Raw genomic sequence first — 18,912 nt, forward strand, 5'->3', positions numbered from 1 at the left:
TTATTCCCTATTAATAACATTGGGATCACTGGCCTTCCTATATATTTATCTTTATTCCCTATTAATAACATTAGAATCATATCACTGACCTTCCTATATATTTATCTTTATTCCCTATTAATAACATTAGAATCATATCACTGACCTTCCTATATATTTATCTTTATTCCCTATTAATAACATTGGGATCACTGGCCTTCCTATATATTTATCTTTATTCCCTATTAATAACATTGGGATCACTGACCTTCCTATATATTTATCTTTATTCCCTATTAATAACATTGGGATCACTGACCTTCCTATATATTTATCTTTATTCCCTATTAATAACATTGGGATCACTGACCTTCCTATATATTTATCTTTATTCCCTATTAATAACATTGGGATCACTGACCTTCCTATATACAGTATTTATCTGAGCCCTCATTGCCATGGGACAGAACACCAGTATTATTTTCAGTAAAGCCCCCTTGTGAGCACTGAGCCCCCTCAGTGGGAGGTTGATCCTGGAGCAGGCAGCTAATTTGGGTGACATGGATCCATAATAAAGGAGTCGCCGGCTCTCTCACCCACACACGTGTAACATACAAACAGGGACCATCGACTGATCCTTCTCTAGACATAAGCACATAATGAGCGAGTGCCCAATCCCAAGGTAAATCATCTCTTATTGTCCCATCGTTCCACACAATACATTTATGTTCTGCAGTGATGGGAAAGAGCTCCGGCATGTGGTTATCAGGAGGCAGGTATGAGTGTGAGTGTACAGCACCGCTCACTGGCTGGATCTTTTCCATTATTACTATTTGTTCTAAACACTACTACCCTGCACCATGTGGGCTTACTCTCTATCAGCTCTTGGGTGTGGCCTTTCTCACTCACACTGAGTTTTCATATCAGAGATACTCAGAGATCTCACTAGACTTCCAGTTGGACAAGGATGATGTTCTTGTGAGTCGCTGTGTCTCATTGGTTTGCGCCGCTGCGTGGGATAGAAATCAGACCAATCAAAACAGAAACCATTGGCTCATCTTTTATTTTCCAGTTGACTTTTCTTTCCCACATTCAGTGTTTTTGTTCCTGATCTTTATTCCTGTGCTGAGATGAAGTATAATATATAATATGTTTGTTTCTCTTGTGCTTAAAGTGATACTGACACTAAAAAATGAATTTTAGCATATGAATGTACATTGATTGTTACCTATAGGTCATGTTGATCATTTTTTGCTGAGAGGTTTGTTTTTGTATATAATTGTTAGTTGAAGTTCCTAAGCCTGACTCTCTGACACACTGACTTTGCCAACCTGACTGTCCCATCTCAGCCTGTGAGTTAGAGTTTCTAATGCTAACGGACTCCTGCTGCACAAATATGGCCGCCCCTCATACAGGAACATGGGGGATCAGACAGGTAATGTAAAAGCATCATGCAAATACTTTATGGCAAAGTTAGAAGTAGCTTGCAAAGCCAATATTATAATAGATGTAAAAAAAAGTTTAATTTCAGGTGTCAGTATCTCTTTAATCTCCCAAACCTTCCTCCTATGATAGAAGTGGATTTGTGAGGGGGTGCTAGTATGTTACGCACCATCCCCCAAATTATTGTAAACGGTGATCTCTGGGCCAGTGCTAGTCTTTTCTGAAAAATACATTGGCCCAGGGTACATTCTAATGAGCATCCCGCCATCTTACCTCCACTCCCAGCATCCTCGCTGCTGCCTGGGCTCATGGGCATGCTCAGTACAGTAAACCTTCAGCTTCTTCCATCTCAGTTCTGATTTTAGATAGAATTTGCATCAATGATATGGTAAGGGTAAAATGAGGTACTCATTGAAAGATTTGCCCTTCCAGCCCAACAACAAGTTACATCACTGTCTAAATGGGGGGCATAAATGATGGGTCTAATTGACCAATAAGGACTAAGGACCTCATTTACCAACAGGGGCTAAGCAGTAAGTGCACTAAACCCACCCTGTTTTACCTATAATGCAACATTCTGTTTCCAAGGAAATGTGGTGGTGGTGGTGAGGAGGAGGAGTGTTGTGCAAAGAGAACTGTGTACTACTTGCTCCATAGGCCTTTGTGTACTTAACTGATTTCAAATGTTTTAAAGGTTCTTCAGTGCTGAAAGAAGACTTCTTGGATTACAGCAACCAACAAGAACCCCTAAGGCTCTCAATCAACTCTCATTCCCCAGGTCCAGATGTAATTAATAACATTGTGTTGTGTAATCAACAGTTTCCCATGCTGGTTCCCACAAGTTCTTTTCTTCTACATGACATTGCTGCCATTCTACAGTCCATTCTCACTCTTGCCAGTCTTTATGCACCAAATTGGGGCATATAGAACTTTGCATTGTACTCCATTACACTTATAGATGGACTTCTACACTGCAGCAGCCTATTGGATGGGCGTAGAAGGAAGTAATGGATATGGAATGTTCTGACACTTCAAATATAAAGTGCTTCTCAGTAACATATACATATAAAGTGTATGCCAGATATTTACATAAAACATTGAGCTGGCCATACACAGTGAGATCATAAGTGGATCTCGGCCCAGTTTAGCCACCCACACAATGGGCCAAATTAAGCAGATCTGATTGTTGACCCCAGAGCCTACAGAGAACTGTTGGATGAAGACCACATCAATACTCTTCTGACAGGATAAAACCTGCCCAATACAGGTATGGGATCTGTTATCCAGAATGTGTGGGACCTGGGATTTTCCAGATAGGAGGTCTTTCCATTATTTGGACCTCCAGGCCTTTTAAAAAATCATCAAAATATTAAATAAACCCAATAAGATCCAATAAGAATTAATTACATCTTAGTTTGGGTGAAGCTACTGTTTTATTATTACAGAGAAAAATTAAATTTTCAAAAATTTGAAATATTTAAATAAAATGGAGTCTATGGGAGATGGCCAATCTGTAATTTGGGGCTGTCTGGATAACGGGTTTGCAGATAATGGATTCCATACCTGTACATATCTGGTTGATTATAGACAGTGGTTGGGACGGGCAGGCTCATCAGTGGGGCCCCTACATGGGCCAATAACCTGTTGAATCAGCCTGGATGGACCATGTATGACCAGCTTCAGTCCAGTGTATGTCTCTTCTTTTGGGATTAGCAACGCATTCCGTCTGTACTTCCCCTTTGATACGTAATATTAAAATCGACAGCTCCTACTTAACACTAATTAATGCCAAATGATGTCAGTGGAAGGTTATGAACTCAGGCAAAGGGTCTAATGATCATTCCTTTTAATCAATGATTTCCTCATCTTCAAAAAAAATTCTGAAATTCAAGTATTTTGTTGTTTCCATTCGGTTTGATTGGATTTAACCCTACGGCGCAACTGACATATTAATGGAAAAAGTCTGGGGCCATTGTAATTGTCCAACTTGGAACCCTCATCAGAGCTCAGGCTCCAACTTCTGATTAGATGTTCCCAGCACCGTAATCATTTCTGTATTTAACATAGACTCGGCAGCTACTGAATTGTCGGTTTAGACAGAGGCAACCAAAAGAATTCTCTGAAATATTCCTATAAAGAATATATTCCCAAATCAAAACTTGTGTTTCAGCATCACTGTGTATCCCTAGGATTAGGATTGGTTTAAGGGATTCTGTCTTGATTTTTATGGTTTACTTTTCATTTTTAAATTACACTTTTTACATTGCACATAATTCACTCTACCATATAACATTTTATTCTTGATCCAAAAAAATTATTTTTTTAGCTGTAATATTGGTGTGTAGGTGCATCTCAGTGCATTGTGCCTGATCCTGAGCTTTGAGAAGAAGCCAGCACTTTAAGATGGAACTGCTTTGAGACAGATATTTTTTCTCCCCTTCCCATTGTACTTCAATACGACCCAAGTCATCCCGCCATGTTTCCTGCTTGGATACTATTCTCATGCCTACCACTAGGTGGGGCTAGGGAACCTTTAGCAATGCAAACAAAATCTTTCAGCAAAGGTGTCAGGGAGCTGCTATCTGGTTAGCTTCCCATTGTTCTGTTGTTAGCCTGCTGAAGGGCTGCTGGGAAGGGGGGAGATGATATGACTCCAACTCCTACTGATATGTCCCACTGATATGTCCCACTTATGGTACCTACAGATGCTTATGGTGAAGTTTTGGAGTTTGTACCCTTATATTCTGTGTCACACACATATAATCTATCCTAACTAAGGGAGGTTGAGACACCACTGAAAATTTGAGTTGAAGATCTCTATCATATGGGATGTAGGATATTCTGCTAGATTTATAAAGGCTTCCCCTGTTAGCCAATGATCAGATCACACCCCATGGAGAACCAATGAAGACTTTCTTCTTAATTCAGCAAACAAGCTCATCAGGAACCTCAAAGTGGTTCCAACTAAGAGTATCCAAACACCACATTCACGTTTCCAAATGGCTTCCTGACATTCATACATTTCCCAATAGGTAATAGATGTCTAAGTGGGTTTTTGTGTGTTGTGTGTATATGACTGACCCCTATTGTCAGGACTTACCCTGGTGGTCTAGTGGGCAGCGAGGTCCACCGCTGCTCCTTCAGCGGCGTGCACGATTGTTTCTTAAAGGAGCAGTGACGCTGGCGTGTGACGTCAGAACACAATGGCGCCAAATTCAAACGGTTAAAAGGGGAATTCAGTATTCAGCTAATTGCCCATTATTAGGTTCTATTTAGAAGTTCCTGGGTGTTATTCCTCGTGAAGCCTGACTGATCTATTGTGTTTTGACCCTTGCCTGCCTGATTTACTACCCTGACCTCTCCAATCTGACCTTTGCCTGTCCATTGACTATTCTACGCTCTCTATCCTGATTCCGGCCTGTCTGACCATTCTATCTGCTTGTGCTGGCCCGGCCTGCCTGCTCCAGCTGTGTTGTCTGCTCTCCTGTGGTGTTCTTCCATTCCAGTATCCTGGTGAGACGATCGTGCCCCTTTGCTCGTTCAGAACCGTTAGCTTTGCTCCTCTCTCTGTTAAGACCTGGCGGCATTCGATTAGCCGAGGGCTCCTTCCGAGGTGAAGGGCGGCGGTTAAAGGCAGAAGTGAGAGCCGAGACCAGGGAGCTTAGCTTGGGTTCTGGATTTAGGGTGCCGACCGTGACACCTATACAGTGAGATGGGCCAGGGATTTTGACATATGTACAATAGGAGCTTGATAAAACTGGTGCAACATGGAGCGCCACTCAAATCTAGCTCTATATTTACTGGCTGGTCAGGCCAGGTCTTAGTTACAGTGTTCCCTTGCACCTTTCACCTCATGCAACTTGGCGTATGGTACTTTAATGGCTGCATTTCATTTACATTCAATTTATTTGGAAAGCTAACTTTGATATTGTACCTGAAGAGGGCAGTGATATGCTACAATATAATTGCAAGTGTGTGTCCCGAGTGTGATAAAAGCTGGGATTCTATTATTCCCACTCATATAACGTTTAAATCTGTGTGGTTATATACTTTTAACACTTGTGTAAATGTTCTGTGCCTTAGAAGATTGTGTAAAAAGTAAATAACATTTGATGCAAATTTTATACTCATTAACATGTATGAATAAAGTAAATTAGGAATCCCTGATTGACGAATGCCCCGGAACCTCTTTTCTTCTAATCAGAATGGGTGACCTTGTGTCAGCTGGAAAGACCTACTGGTAAATAAATCATTAGAGAGATTATTATATGATCCCCTTATATATTTATACATAGTTATATCACCCCTTAAGCGCCTCTTCTCCAGAGTGAACATCCCCAATTTGGCCAGTCTTTCCTCATAGCTAAGATTTTCCCTTTACCAGCTTAGTTGCCCTTCTCTGTCCCCTCTCTAATACAATAATGTCCTGTTTGAGTGATGGAGACCAAAACTGTAGGGCATATTCTAGATGGGGCCTTACAAGTGCTCTATACAGTGGGATCCCCTCCTCCCGTGACTCTCTGCCCCATTTAATACAAGTCAAGACCTTATTTGCCCTTGATGCTGCTGACTGGCATTGCTTGCTACAGCCAAGTTTATCGTCTGCAAGGACTCCAAGCTCTGTCTCCATTATGGACCTGGTAGTAAGTGAACTGCAAGACAGGCCTGTTTCCTTTGGGTGCAGATTGAGGGAGAAGTTAAATCAGCCCTGCAGTTGAGATACGTTACATATGGATGTGCTGAGTGTAGAACTAAATGACTGATTGCCGAACTAACCTGCACATACGTTAAACAAGAATATTATCTATGGCACAGCTTCCCAGACAGGACTTTTTAGTCACTCAATCAGTAGTTGGACACACTCTGAGCAGATATTGATAAGGGAGTCAATCATTTTTGTTCCAAGATTGGGGTTATTCATTGAGGTTTGCAGAAAGTCTCAAACTTGGTTCTCAAAGCAGGAGAAGTGGGGCTAGTCTGTGGCTGATATTCGGGGATGTTTGTTGATTACTTTTTTTGAATACTCATGGAAGAGTTCCACAATTACTAATATGGCAGTGACTGAGATAACAGTCATCTAAATGGATCCAGAAATGGCCCTGAGCAAATCCAAAGCAAGATGATGACAACTTAGCAACCCAGAAGAACATGGTACAATAGGAAGGTTCAAAAACAAGTGGCTATCACAATAGCCAACCATCTCCACTGATGGATTCTTTAGCAAGGTAGCCCCAGCTAAAGTAGAAATTGTCCTAGTGATGGTTCTGTAGCCATTCCTGGGCCATTTACTGCAGGACAAGAAGAATCTAAATTTCTCTCTGTTGCTTCAAATACCAATCTTATGTTACCATCCTCTCATCCCACCATCAATCCAAACTCCAAGGATTTTGATGAAGTTAGACTTCATGCAAAAGAGAAATTGCGTCAGTAGTCTGATTCCATTAAGAGCCGGGTGTCTCACATATGTACCACCTGTTATTTTATGGACTGTTCCACATGGAAGAAGCAGTCCAGGAGGTTCTCCAGGAATTGCTTCATTTTAAAGAGGGAGAAAATGTGTCTCTCTCCTTCCCCCCTTCCTTAAATGTGTTGGTCCTGTGGTCCTACTTACCTTTATGTTCCCTGCTCCTCCGTTGCTTTATTGTTGGGCTGAACTGAGCTATATTATATTTTATATAAAATGAAGTATAGTTTTCAATAAAAAGAAATAAAACCTTTCAGACTATGGGAGAGCTCCTCCATGATTTTGGAAGAGGAATGTAGGCGAGAGAGCCCCTGCCTGTGGCACAGACGCAGGGCAAGTAGTTCAGTGGGACTGATTTTCTAAGCTTCAGACTAAGACTATTTCAGTATTAGTGTAACTTTAACAGCTAAAAGCCCCCTTTCAATATATTGCCTTCCAAACCACTGTTATTTCTTTGCAGATGAACTTATTGGGTGGCAGTTTGGGTGGGAAAGTTTGAGGTTTATTTCGCTGGTGCGGATCCATTTTCCAGCTCTCCTGGAGATTGTAAATACCAGTTCCAAATCTCTGAGCCAGCAAATAAATCCTATATCCCTGCCAGACTGATAACTTGACACATAGCAGATGAATAAAGCAAAGCTCTGTGTTCAACTGGGACCAGCAATTCCGAACAGAAACACAATTGAATGAGTTCCCCGGATTAGTGAAGATAAAGTCAAACTTGCCTTGTATGTGTATATGGGAGGATTACTGATTTGCAAGGCACTTTTTATTCTTTATTTCTGGGTCAAAACAATATAGAACCCCTATTTTACATCAGGATCCGGGAAAAAAATTATGTAAAATCCAGGAAAATGTAAAATCAGGTAAATGAAGTCTATATATTGGTGGGACCTCAAAAAAACCGAATGAAAACTTAAAGTGAGTGCATGTAAAATAGACACAAAAGGTACCACACTCAACAGGCTCAATTACAATACCTTATGTTCTATTCATGCTGGTGGAACCCAGGGAAGATGCTGTTTGGTTGAGTGAGTACATGTCAGGGAGCCGGGAGCTCCCTCCAGGGAGGTAGTCGGGATCAAGGAGGAAGCCTTCTTGAGGGTGCAAGGTCGCGGTGTCCAAGGGGTTAATCCAGAGAGTAGTCAGAATCCAGGCAAGAGTTCAGGGGCAGGCAGATAACAGCAAAGTCCAAAGGCCAGGCAGGGGTCAAGGATAATAATCAGGATCAGGATAAGGAATATTAGCACACAGGGAACCCAGGAAATACTTAGGGCAAGGTTTCCTATACTTGGGCGCCATCCTGGCGTCTAAACAGGCTTTTTATTTGAATTTGGCGCCTTAATGACGTCATTGACGTCCTTGCGCCGACGTCGGCGCACTGACGTCATCGCGCCGGCGCCGCTTACCCACGTGGCGGCCATGGGCGCCGCCATCTTGGGAGCGACGCCGGCAGGAGAGGACGCGCCGCCCGGAGCTCCTGGGCCTGCTCCGGGCGGCGATCGTTACAGTACCCCCCCCCTTCACGGGGGGCCTCCGGACCACCAGGACTTGGCTTCTGGGGAAACTTGGAATGGAACTCCCTCACCAGACGAGGAGCATGGACATCAGAGTATCCTTCCCAGGAGCATTCTTCAGGGCCAAAGCCCTTCCACTTGATGAGGTACTGAAGAGACCCCCTGGAGATTCTGGAGTCAAGGATCTTCTCCACTTCATATTCTTGTTGACCATCCACAGAGATAGTAGGAGGAGGAGGCTGGACAACAGAAAAGCGGTTGGAGGTAGCGGGTTTCACCAAGGAGACATGAAACACGTTGGGAATTCGCATCTCAGGAGGAAGCTGAAGTCTGACAGCCACAGGATTGATCACCTCCAGGATGGAAAAAGGACCTACGAACCTCGGACCCAACTTAGGAGATGGTACCTTCAACCGAATGTTCCTGGAAGACAACCAGACTTTATCACCGACCTTGTAGGGAGGAGAGGGTCTACGTCTACGATCTGCAAACGTCTTAAGAACCAGAGCACTCTTCTCCAGATTGGACTTGGTTGCGGCCCAAATAGCAGACATGTGGGCTGCATGGTCATCAGCGGCCGGAACATCGGACAACACAAAGTCTTGTGGGAAGGCTTGATGATGTTGACCATACACCGCCATAAATGGGGACCTTCCAGTGGAAGTGTGGCAGGCATTGTTATGAGCAAATTCCGCCCACGGGAGGAGATCAGACCAATCATCTTGACAAAGGGAAACGTGGTTCCTCAAGAACTGTTCCAGGGCTTGGTTGACACGTTCAGCTGCCCCATTCGTCTGCGGGTGGTATGCAGATGAAAACTGAAGAACAATTCCCAGGTCTTTGCATAGGGAACGCCAGAACTTGGCAGTAAACTGTGTGCCTCTATCGGAGACGATCTCCACCGGGAAACCATGCAGGCGGAAGATGTACTGGATAAATAGCTGGGACAACTCCACCGCAGAGGGCAACTTCTTCAGAGGGATGAAATGGGCCATTTTGGAGAAACGATCAATGACAACCCAGATCACCGTGTTCCCACAGGAGGGAGGAAGTTCGACAATGAAGTCCATGGACAGGTGGGTCCAGGGACGGGAAGGAACTGGCAAGGGCTGTAGTAACCCACTGGGGCGGGAGTGGCTTGACTTAGATGTGGCACAAACATTACAAGCAGCAACAAAGTCTTTCACATCTTTGCGGATATCAGGCCACCAGACCAGGCGTCGTAAGAGTTCAAGAGTTTTAGCTGGGCCAGGGTGTCCGGCTTGCCTGGAGCAATGGGTCTGTTGCAGGATAGGCAGACGCAGCTCAGGAGGAACAAATGCCATCCCAATGGGAGTACCGGAAGGAGCAGAAGACTGACCAGCCAGGATTTGGTCGGCAAACTGTGGATACAGGGAGGCAATAATCTTGACTGGAGGGATGATTGGCTCTTGTCTCTCAGGAGAGCGGTCCACCGGAGTGAAGCTACGAGACAAGGCATCGGCCTTCCGATTCTTGGAGCCTGGGCGATAAGTCAAGATAAAATTAAATCGAGAGAAGAAGAGAGCCCACCTTGCCTGTCTGGGGTTTAGCCTCTTGAGGGACTGGATGAACTCGAGATTCTTATGATCGGTGTAAATCTGAACAGGAATCAGAGAACCCTCCAAGAGGTGACGCCATTCTTCAAGGGCGAGTTTAACAGCCAAGAGTTCTCGGTTCCCGACATCGTAGTTCTGCTCTGCGGACGAGAACTTCTTGGAGAAATAAGCACAGGGGTGCAACTTCCCATCAGCGGGGTGTCTCTGAGACAGGATGGCTCCGGCTCCGACTTCAGAAGCATCAACTTCGATGCAGAAGGGTAGTTCAGGATTGGGGTGTCGGAGGACAGAAGCGGACGTGAAGGCCTCTTTCAAGGACTGAAAAGCATCAATGGCAGATGGAGGCCACAAGCTGGGTTTACCCCCTTTCCGGATGAGGGCCAGGATAGGTGCAATGCGGGAAGAGAACCCCCGGATGAACTGCCGATAGTAATTAGCAAATCCGATAAATCTCTGGATTGCCTTGGTACACAGCGGGAGAGGCCACTCCTGGATGGCAGACACTTTCACGGGATCCATCTCAAATCCCTCAGGAGAGATAATGTATCCTAGGAAGGGGATCTTAGACACCTCGAAGACGCACTTCTCCAACTTGGCGAAGAGAGAGTTCTTCCTCAAACGAGAGAGTACCTCCTTCACCTGGGAGCGATGGCTTTCTAGGTCTTTAGAAAAGATCAGGATGTCGTCCAGGTACACGACTACGAACCTTCCTAGGAGATCCCGGAACACATCGTTAACAAACTCCTGGAAGACGGCAGGGGCATTGCAAAGGCCAAAGGGCATAACGAGATATTCATAGTGCCCGTCACGAGTGTTGAAAGCCGTCTTCCATTCATCACCCTCACGGATGCGAATGAGGTTGTACGCCCCACGGAGATCCAACTTAGTGAAGATTTTAGCCCCCTTCAATTGGTCAAAGAGTTCGGCAATCAAGGGCAAGGGATACCGGTTCTTAACCGTAATCTTATTAAGACCCCGGTAGTCGATGCAAGGACGAAGGCCTCCATCCTTCTTTTCCACGAAGAAGAATCCAGCCCCGGCAGGAGAGGTAGAAGGGCGAATAAACCCCCGCTGAAGATTTTCTTGGATATACTGCTTCATAGCAGTGGTCTCCGCTGGAGAGAGAGGATAAGTACGACCTCTAGGGGGCATGGTTCCAGGCAGGAGATCGACAGGACAATCGTATTGTCGATGTGGAGGAAGGAATTCTGCAGACTTCTTACAGAACACATCAGCGAATTCCTTGTAAAAGGGGGGTAGAGTCTTCAGATCAGACAAAGAGATATTCACCCTCCGGAGGGGTTCAGCAGGAAGGCAGTGCTGCTGGCAAAATGGGCTCCAACGGGAAATCTGTCCTGCGGACCAATCAATGGAAGGATTATGCAGGCGCAGCCAAGGAAGACCCAACACAACTGGAACGGATGGGCAGGAAATAATTAGGAACGAAAGTCTTTCTTTATGCAATGTCCCAACCTGCACAGGCAATTCCCCAGTCGTCATGGAGATAAATTCAGCCTCCAGGGGTCTGTCGTCAATGGCTGTGACTCGGAGAGGAGTAGACAATGGGAATAAGGGAACTTCCAAGTGTTTGGCGAACAGAGCGTCCATGAAGTTCCCAGCAGCTCCAGAGTCAATGAAAGCAGAGCCAACAATAGTCTTAGTGGCTAGGCGAATCTGTAAAGGAAGGAGAAACCTGTGAGTGTTCTCTTGAGACTTTGGAGTAGTGCCCCCTACATGTGTTACCCTAGATATACCTCGGGGAACAGAACTCGTGGGCTTCGCTGGACAAGAATTCGCAAAATGAGACTGTCCGCCACAATACAGACATAAGCCAGCCATTCGTCTACGGAGTCTTTCTTGTTCGGAGAGACGAGCCCTTCCAACCTGCATCGGTTCCTCCGGAGGAGAAGGAGGAGCTTGAGCAGCTGGAGTTTGCAAGAGAGGTCTCTGGAAGCGAGGTGCCAACACGGGTTGAAATCGTTTACAATGCTCCCTCTCTACTTGATGCTCTCTGAGACGAGTGTCCACTTTAATGGACAGTGCAATCAGATCTTCCAGCAGATCAGGGAACTCCCTGGAGACAAGATCATCTTTAATGCGAATAGACAGACCTTGATAGAATACGGCCTTATAGGCATCGTCATTCCAGGAAGTTTCAGCCATCAAAGTTCTAAAGTCAATAGCATAGTCACTGACGCTGCGGTTTCCCTGTCGGAGTTGCAGGAGACGAGAAGGAGCATTAGTGACCCGACCCGGGGCATCAAACACAGTACGGAATGTTTGCAGAAAAGCCTTGGCATCAAAAGTCAGTGGAGAATTCTTCTCCCAAAGAGATGTTGCCCACTCAAGCGGTTTGCCCACCAAACGAGACATTACATACCCCACCTTGGAACGTTCATTGGGGAAGTGCGAGGGTTGAAACTCGAACTGGATCTGGCACTGTGTAGCAAAACCTCTGCAAGCCTGTGGGTCCCCACTGAAGCGAGGAGGAGGCGGAATACGAGGCTCACCAGACGAGAAACCTGTGTTAGATGAGACGTCCGCCAAGGGAGGATTTGCAGCCGCTTGGGAAGCAGGAGGCGCTGGAGGCACTCGGGAGAGAAGGGTATCGAGTGCCTGTGCAATGTGGTACTGCTGGGCTTCATATTCCTCCATGCGGGATGCCAGTCCGCGGAGCGCTCGTCCGACATCAGGCGTAGCTTCCTCAGTAGGATCCATGGCCCAAGTATAATGTCAGGGAGCCGGGAGCTCCCTCCAGGGAGGTAGTCGGGATCAAGGAGGAAGCCTTCTTGAGGGTGCAAGGTCGCGGTGTCCAAGGGGTTAATCCAGAGAGTAGTCAGAATCCAGGCAAGAGTTCAGGGGCAGGCAGATAACAGCAAAGTCCAAAGGCCAGGCAGGGGTCAAGGATAATAATCAGGATCAGGATAAGGAATATTAGCACACAGGGAACCCAGGAAATACTTAGGGCAAGGTTTCCTATACTTGGGCGCCATCCTGGCGTCTAAACAGGCTTTTTATTTGAATTTGGCACCTTAATGACGTCATTGACGTCCTTGCGCCGACGTCGGCGCACTGACGTCATCGCGCCGGCGCCGCTTACCCACGTGGCGGCCATGGGCGCCGCCATCTTGGGAGCGACGCCGGCAGGAGAGGACGCGCCGCCCGGAGCTCCTGGGCCTGCTCCGGGCGGCGATCGTTACAGTACATATATATATATATATATTTCGACACCCCTTTGTCGGTGTTACACTCCACGTGTGGCACTTACCTGATGACACGGGACAAACCTGAGCCACTCCACAGTGGTATTGGGAGAGACTGGGTACCTGGTACTTACTAGCACTGTGCCTCCACCTAGTGGGATCCGGGAATGCACCTACGGTTGGCCCCACTAGGAATACAATAATAACACACACTATTGGTTAAACTGAATAACGGTTTATATAAAATAAATGGGCACCTAATACAGGCAGAACTCCTAACCGGTGGCAATAGGGCCTCACTAACTAACTTGCTAGCGCAATCTGTCTAGCTAAGAAAAAAGGTAAAGTCCTTTAATGTCCTTTAATACACAGTCTGTTTATCTTCAGCGCTCTTTAGGGTACTGTCCCTTTAAACAGGATACTCACACAAATCCTCTTTGGATACTTTAGAGTCTCTCCAGGTGAGTCCAGCACAGTCAGACATACAGTGAGACTAGCAGCCCCTTTGGATGCTCAGAATCTCCTGCTGGTTGTTCCTCCAGTCTGGATTCCTCTCACACTCTCTGTCTCTCCAGGCACAGTATGTGGCTTCCCTGTGCCAGTCTGATACAAATGAATATTGTGGTGCAGCCTCTCAGCTCTCTGGTCCCACCAGCAGCTCTCTGGTCTCTCTCTGTCCACCATGCGACTCTCTATGCCAGGCTCTGTGACTTCCTTTTCCTGCCTGCCTCCTTAGCTGCTGTGTCACTTCCTAGCTGGTTGCTAGGTAACAGCTTACAGACAGACACAGGCTCTCTGCCCTTACAGGGATAAGTGCAATGATTTTGCACGGATTCCCTATATATATATATATATATATATATATATATATATATATATATATATATATATATATATATATATATATATATATATATATATATATATATACATATATATATATATATTAATAAAGTTGGTCCTCATCCCAGTATCTGTGTTTATTAAAGTGCTTTGTTTTATAATTTTTGCCAACGTTTCGGCTCCTGCTTGTGACCTTTTTCAACTGCACTAACATATACTTTCATATAATGGTGACCCCAACTTATGTGTTTACTTACTGGTAGTCCACAAGGGGCCCAGTTTAGTAAGGGAACTCTTATGTGTGAAGGTAGAGCCCAGTGGGCAGAAGTTATTTTTATGATTTGTTTTGTAACCTGTGTGTAAATAAAATGTCTTAAAGAGAAGAAAAGTGTCTGTTATGGATCCCACAGCTTACACCCCCACTGTCCTAACCTCACATTCATGTACATGGCTGGACCCCCTGACTTGATGTGATACAATAGAACCCCAGTAACATCGGAATATTCTGATACTCCTCCACATCCAGCGCCTGGGACTGGTCATTCTACTGACAGGGTGGGAAAGTGAGGAGTCTGGGGGGAGATTGGGAAACTGATATAATGGAAACACACTATTTAGTGGAGGTGCCTGAGGTGTCACTTTGGGAGAACTTTGGCTTCTTCTGTGTAATCTATTAAGATGGATTTAGGGTGAAGGCTCTGCTTTACTTACACTCCAGGACACGGGGTCTTCCGAAAACAATGTGCTTTGCCCACCTGCACTAAACCTCAGGCCAATATGGAGTTGCTAAGCACATACAAGTCCTGTGCCTGTCCCTTGTGTAGAATACCAGCCAGGGAATAAAGCTAAATAATTATATTTATTTTCCAGACAATAGCAACACAATTACGTTTCTGCTCAGATCCTTCCCAATATGGCACCAGTACAATGTGCGTGAGTCCAAAGAGAGAATTCCAGCCAGAGGCAAACTGGGCCCAAGTACAGGGATGTAATTAGCTGGTGGCACGCCCTTGTTATAGACATGCCATTATCAATAATGTTCTTTGGCATCAGGATCCCAAAGTTCTTTATTCCATGTATTGAATACAGTGTGGGGATTTACACAGAACATCATTTCCCCCAAAAGAAAGGGTTACAAGCCCCATTCACCCAGGCGGTGGGACGGGGACCCTCGGGATCTCATGCCCAATACACGTGGTACATAATACAGAGAAAATGGGAAGGTTTGTCGGCTGTGATACAAATGTAATTGTTGTTTTCGGCTGATTTTAAAGGGAAAGCTAAACTCTCTTGGTTGAATCTTGCCCCTGTTTCATGGCAATATTATAACCAGGTTACAGTACCAGTAATGCTTGTGCCCAGTGCAATTAAATTAGCAGCAGCCCCAATAATAATAATAATAAGAGGAACATATTTTTCCCTCGGAGCAAAGTACGGAACAAAATATGAATCGCTGTCAGGAATCTGAGGGCCTGTTTACTCCACTTCTGGACACTGATTCCAACGCACCTAATCCTTTGTCCATTTCCCATTTCTCAGAGGAGCAGTAGAGTTTTAGTCGGCATTAGAGCTCGCAATTAATGATGTGACCTAAATAAAAACCTGCTTTCCTGGCACCGTCCCCGGCACATATTTACTGACCACATTTTAATATCACTGAGCCTGTCCCTTGTCTGACCCCTCCATATCTGCTCCAGCACAAATACTATTATTCTTCACCCACTGCCTGTATTTGGCTCTCTGGGGCCCGGGCCCTGAAACAGCACGGGGTCCCTTCCCTTTGTATTTGCTGGGAGATGGAGAAGGTGCATTGTTGTTATATTGGCAGTCGTAGGCCAATTCCATCTAATCCTTAGTGAGAAAATACAAAGAGGTAATTACTGATACTCGGCCTCTTCTTAAGTGTGGCTTGTGGGCTGAACCCCACACACGGATCAAATCATTCGATTGCTACACACAGGGAGCTTAGGGCAGATTCCCTACTCCTGCATGAAGATAGACAGAGAAATAGTGAAGAGTAATTTGATGATTTCAGAAACGGGTCAGAATTTTTAATTGGTTATATTTACAATATTTCCTTTTTCAATATGAGAAAGCTTATATTAAATTTTCATTTTAGCATAGTTCCCCTTTAAGAAAAACTAAGTGCAATGCTGTAGAAGACAGTCAGTACCGCAGAGGAATGTCGCTTGGATCTACACTATGAAAGCCCACAGGGAATAGGTTAGAAAGTCAGGAACAAGCGGAGCCGTTATTGGCAGAGCCAAGAGACTGTCAGTTTGGGAGCTGTTGGGTGTGCGGAGCAGGGAATATGCTCTGCAGGTGGCCACTGAATTACGGATCAGACTGTTCCGTGTCTTGTCATATTAATATCACAGGGCTGTAATTCATGTTGTTTACACAGAATAAAATCTTGTTTTTATTTTCCCACTAATAATAAGACTAGGCAGCCCATGAGGTCCGGCGTGTGGTCCATTAGTAAATGTGTGTACCAGCTTATACATACACTATGATTGTCTGACCCATTATAATCTTATGCCTTCTCTCCTTCCCCCTTTCATGCACTGGATTTCGCCAACCTGTAGCCAATCAGAACATTGCTACAGCAAAACCCGCCTAAACCCAATCATAGCATTCATCAGATCATTGGAATGAAAACAGAGATGTAGCAAGTAGCCAATCAGAGCAGTAGAATGATAACAGGGACAGAATAAATAGGCAATCAGAGAATTACAATGGTAACAGGACTGGATCCAGGACCAATCAGAGCATTAGAATGATAACAGGGGTGGAACAAGTAGCCAATCAAAGCATTTGAATGATAACAGGGATGGAGCAAGTAGCAAATCAGAGCACTGGAAAGATAACAGGGCTGGAACAAATAGTCAATCAGAGCATTAGAATGGTAACAGGGCTGGAATAAGTAGCCAATTAGAGCATAAGAATGGTAACAGGACTGGAACAAGTAGCCAATCAGAGTAACAGCAATGGGAGGAGCAATAGATTAAAAATCAGGCATATGTCATGGTTTAGAGGAAGAGTCATTGAGTCTCATAGAAATAAGTGGGATTTCTTTGCAGTTTGCTGTTGAGCTTCTCCGTGTCAGACTCACTTTCCCAGAGCCGTCACTTGCAATTAGGGCAATGGCTCAGCACCCGTTCCCAGTCTCTCCTCAGAAACATCGGCCTCAAGGTTTTCCCATCGCTGTGTAGAACTTGGATGGGTTTAGGAAGCAGCTGGGCCGACAGATGAATCACGTTCCCATTGGTCACATCCCTGACCCCCCTTCCAGCTACAGAAATGGAGCAGCTCCTTCTGCAAAGGATTCCTGGTTACACTCAAGGCCCTTCTGTAGGGAAGGGGCGGGCTCTTATCCGAATATCAGCTTGATTACTATGTGTAATAAGTCTGCTTCCATGGCACTTCTTCTTCCTATTATACCCGGACATGAGTTCCTTCTCCAAACCTGGGTCTTGTTTGCCCAACACGTGAGCCCTGACTGCTTCTTGCCCCAAGTTCTGCCTTATCTGCCCCAAACCCTCAATATAATCATTAGGAAGAGTTCTACAGCAGATCTGTTATTGGGGGAAAGAGGCAAATACTTCCCCTTTAGCTATTGTGTTTCTCAGTTCAAGACCCCCTGGCTCTGCCTTGGATGGAGAGCGTGAGGAAAATAAGACATATCAGACTATACTATTTCCATATTTCCAGTGTAAGGTTATTGGGAACAATTACATTCCTACATTAAAATGACACTATACCCTAACTGAGTAACGGTACAACTGCAAATACAAGAGGTCCTCTGCACCCAACCCATTATCAATATATTTAAGACAGAGACATTTGTGCTACTGCTACTGAAAAATGCCTTACCCTTTAAGAAAAACAGGGATTGTTTGTCCATATATTGCAATGTATTTAAGATGGCCAACTACGTTGTAATGGTATAACTGCAACAGCTTTCCATTGGGGACAACTTCACCTGCCTACACCAAGCTGGCTCTGACTCTGTACCTTTAGTAATGGTACCACTGAACATCATTCTATTGAGGATGGCTTCACCTTCTTAGACTAAGCCAGATCCTAAATGCAGATCAGCACCATTGCAGCATCGTTCCCTGACGACTACGCCATCTATTTATCCACATCCCTACCCTAATCCAGATAAGTACCCTACATGGGGAATTGTACAACTGCAACATCATTCCCTTGGAACTTCCCCATTTACTTTACTTTTCAAATGGAGGAATTTATGCCCTTAATCCCTCTATTTACAATATAATCTATGGAGCAATTACTTTTTGTGGTTAGAACTACAGGAGCATTATAAACATAGTGAAGTAACATTTTCTATTTCTAATTGAACATCAAGGACAAAAACATATTTGTCTCCATGTTATGAAATGCAACACACCAATATAGAACGGCTAAGCTCGTGCCCCTCTTTCCGCCCATCTCTTGCCATAATAAACAGTATGTTACCATGCGATGCCATTATGAGTCAATCAGCAAGTACAAACTTGACAACATCATGTTCCACCGCAGGAATGTTCCAAATGTTATACTTGGATCCAAATCCAAGTATAAAAAAAGGTTGTTGCCTCTTTTAGAAGTGACCTCACTGCGATCGTAAAACTATAGTTGTGGCTCTACAACTGCTTTTATTCCTTTCACTTGATATTGACATCAGAAAGAGAAGACAAAGGGGAAATTCAGCATTTGGGGCATGTTCTAGCTATTACGTTTGATTGTCCTGGCAAAGAAACTGTTACTGGCACAGCCATATCAGTCTGTGGAGGTCCAACATGTTCTTAGACACCATATTCACCTACAGGGCAGTAAGAGAGCTTAGCTGGATGATAGCCGAGCTAGTGGAGAGTGCACAG

This window comes from Xenopus laevis, chromosome 5L, assembly GCF_017654675.1.
Source record: "Xenopus laevis strain J_2021 chromosome 5L, Xenopus_laevis_v10.1, whole genome shotgun sequence".
Classification (NCBI taxonomy): Eukaryota; Metazoa; Chordata; class Amphibia; order Anura; family Pipidae; genus Xenopus; species Xenopus laevis.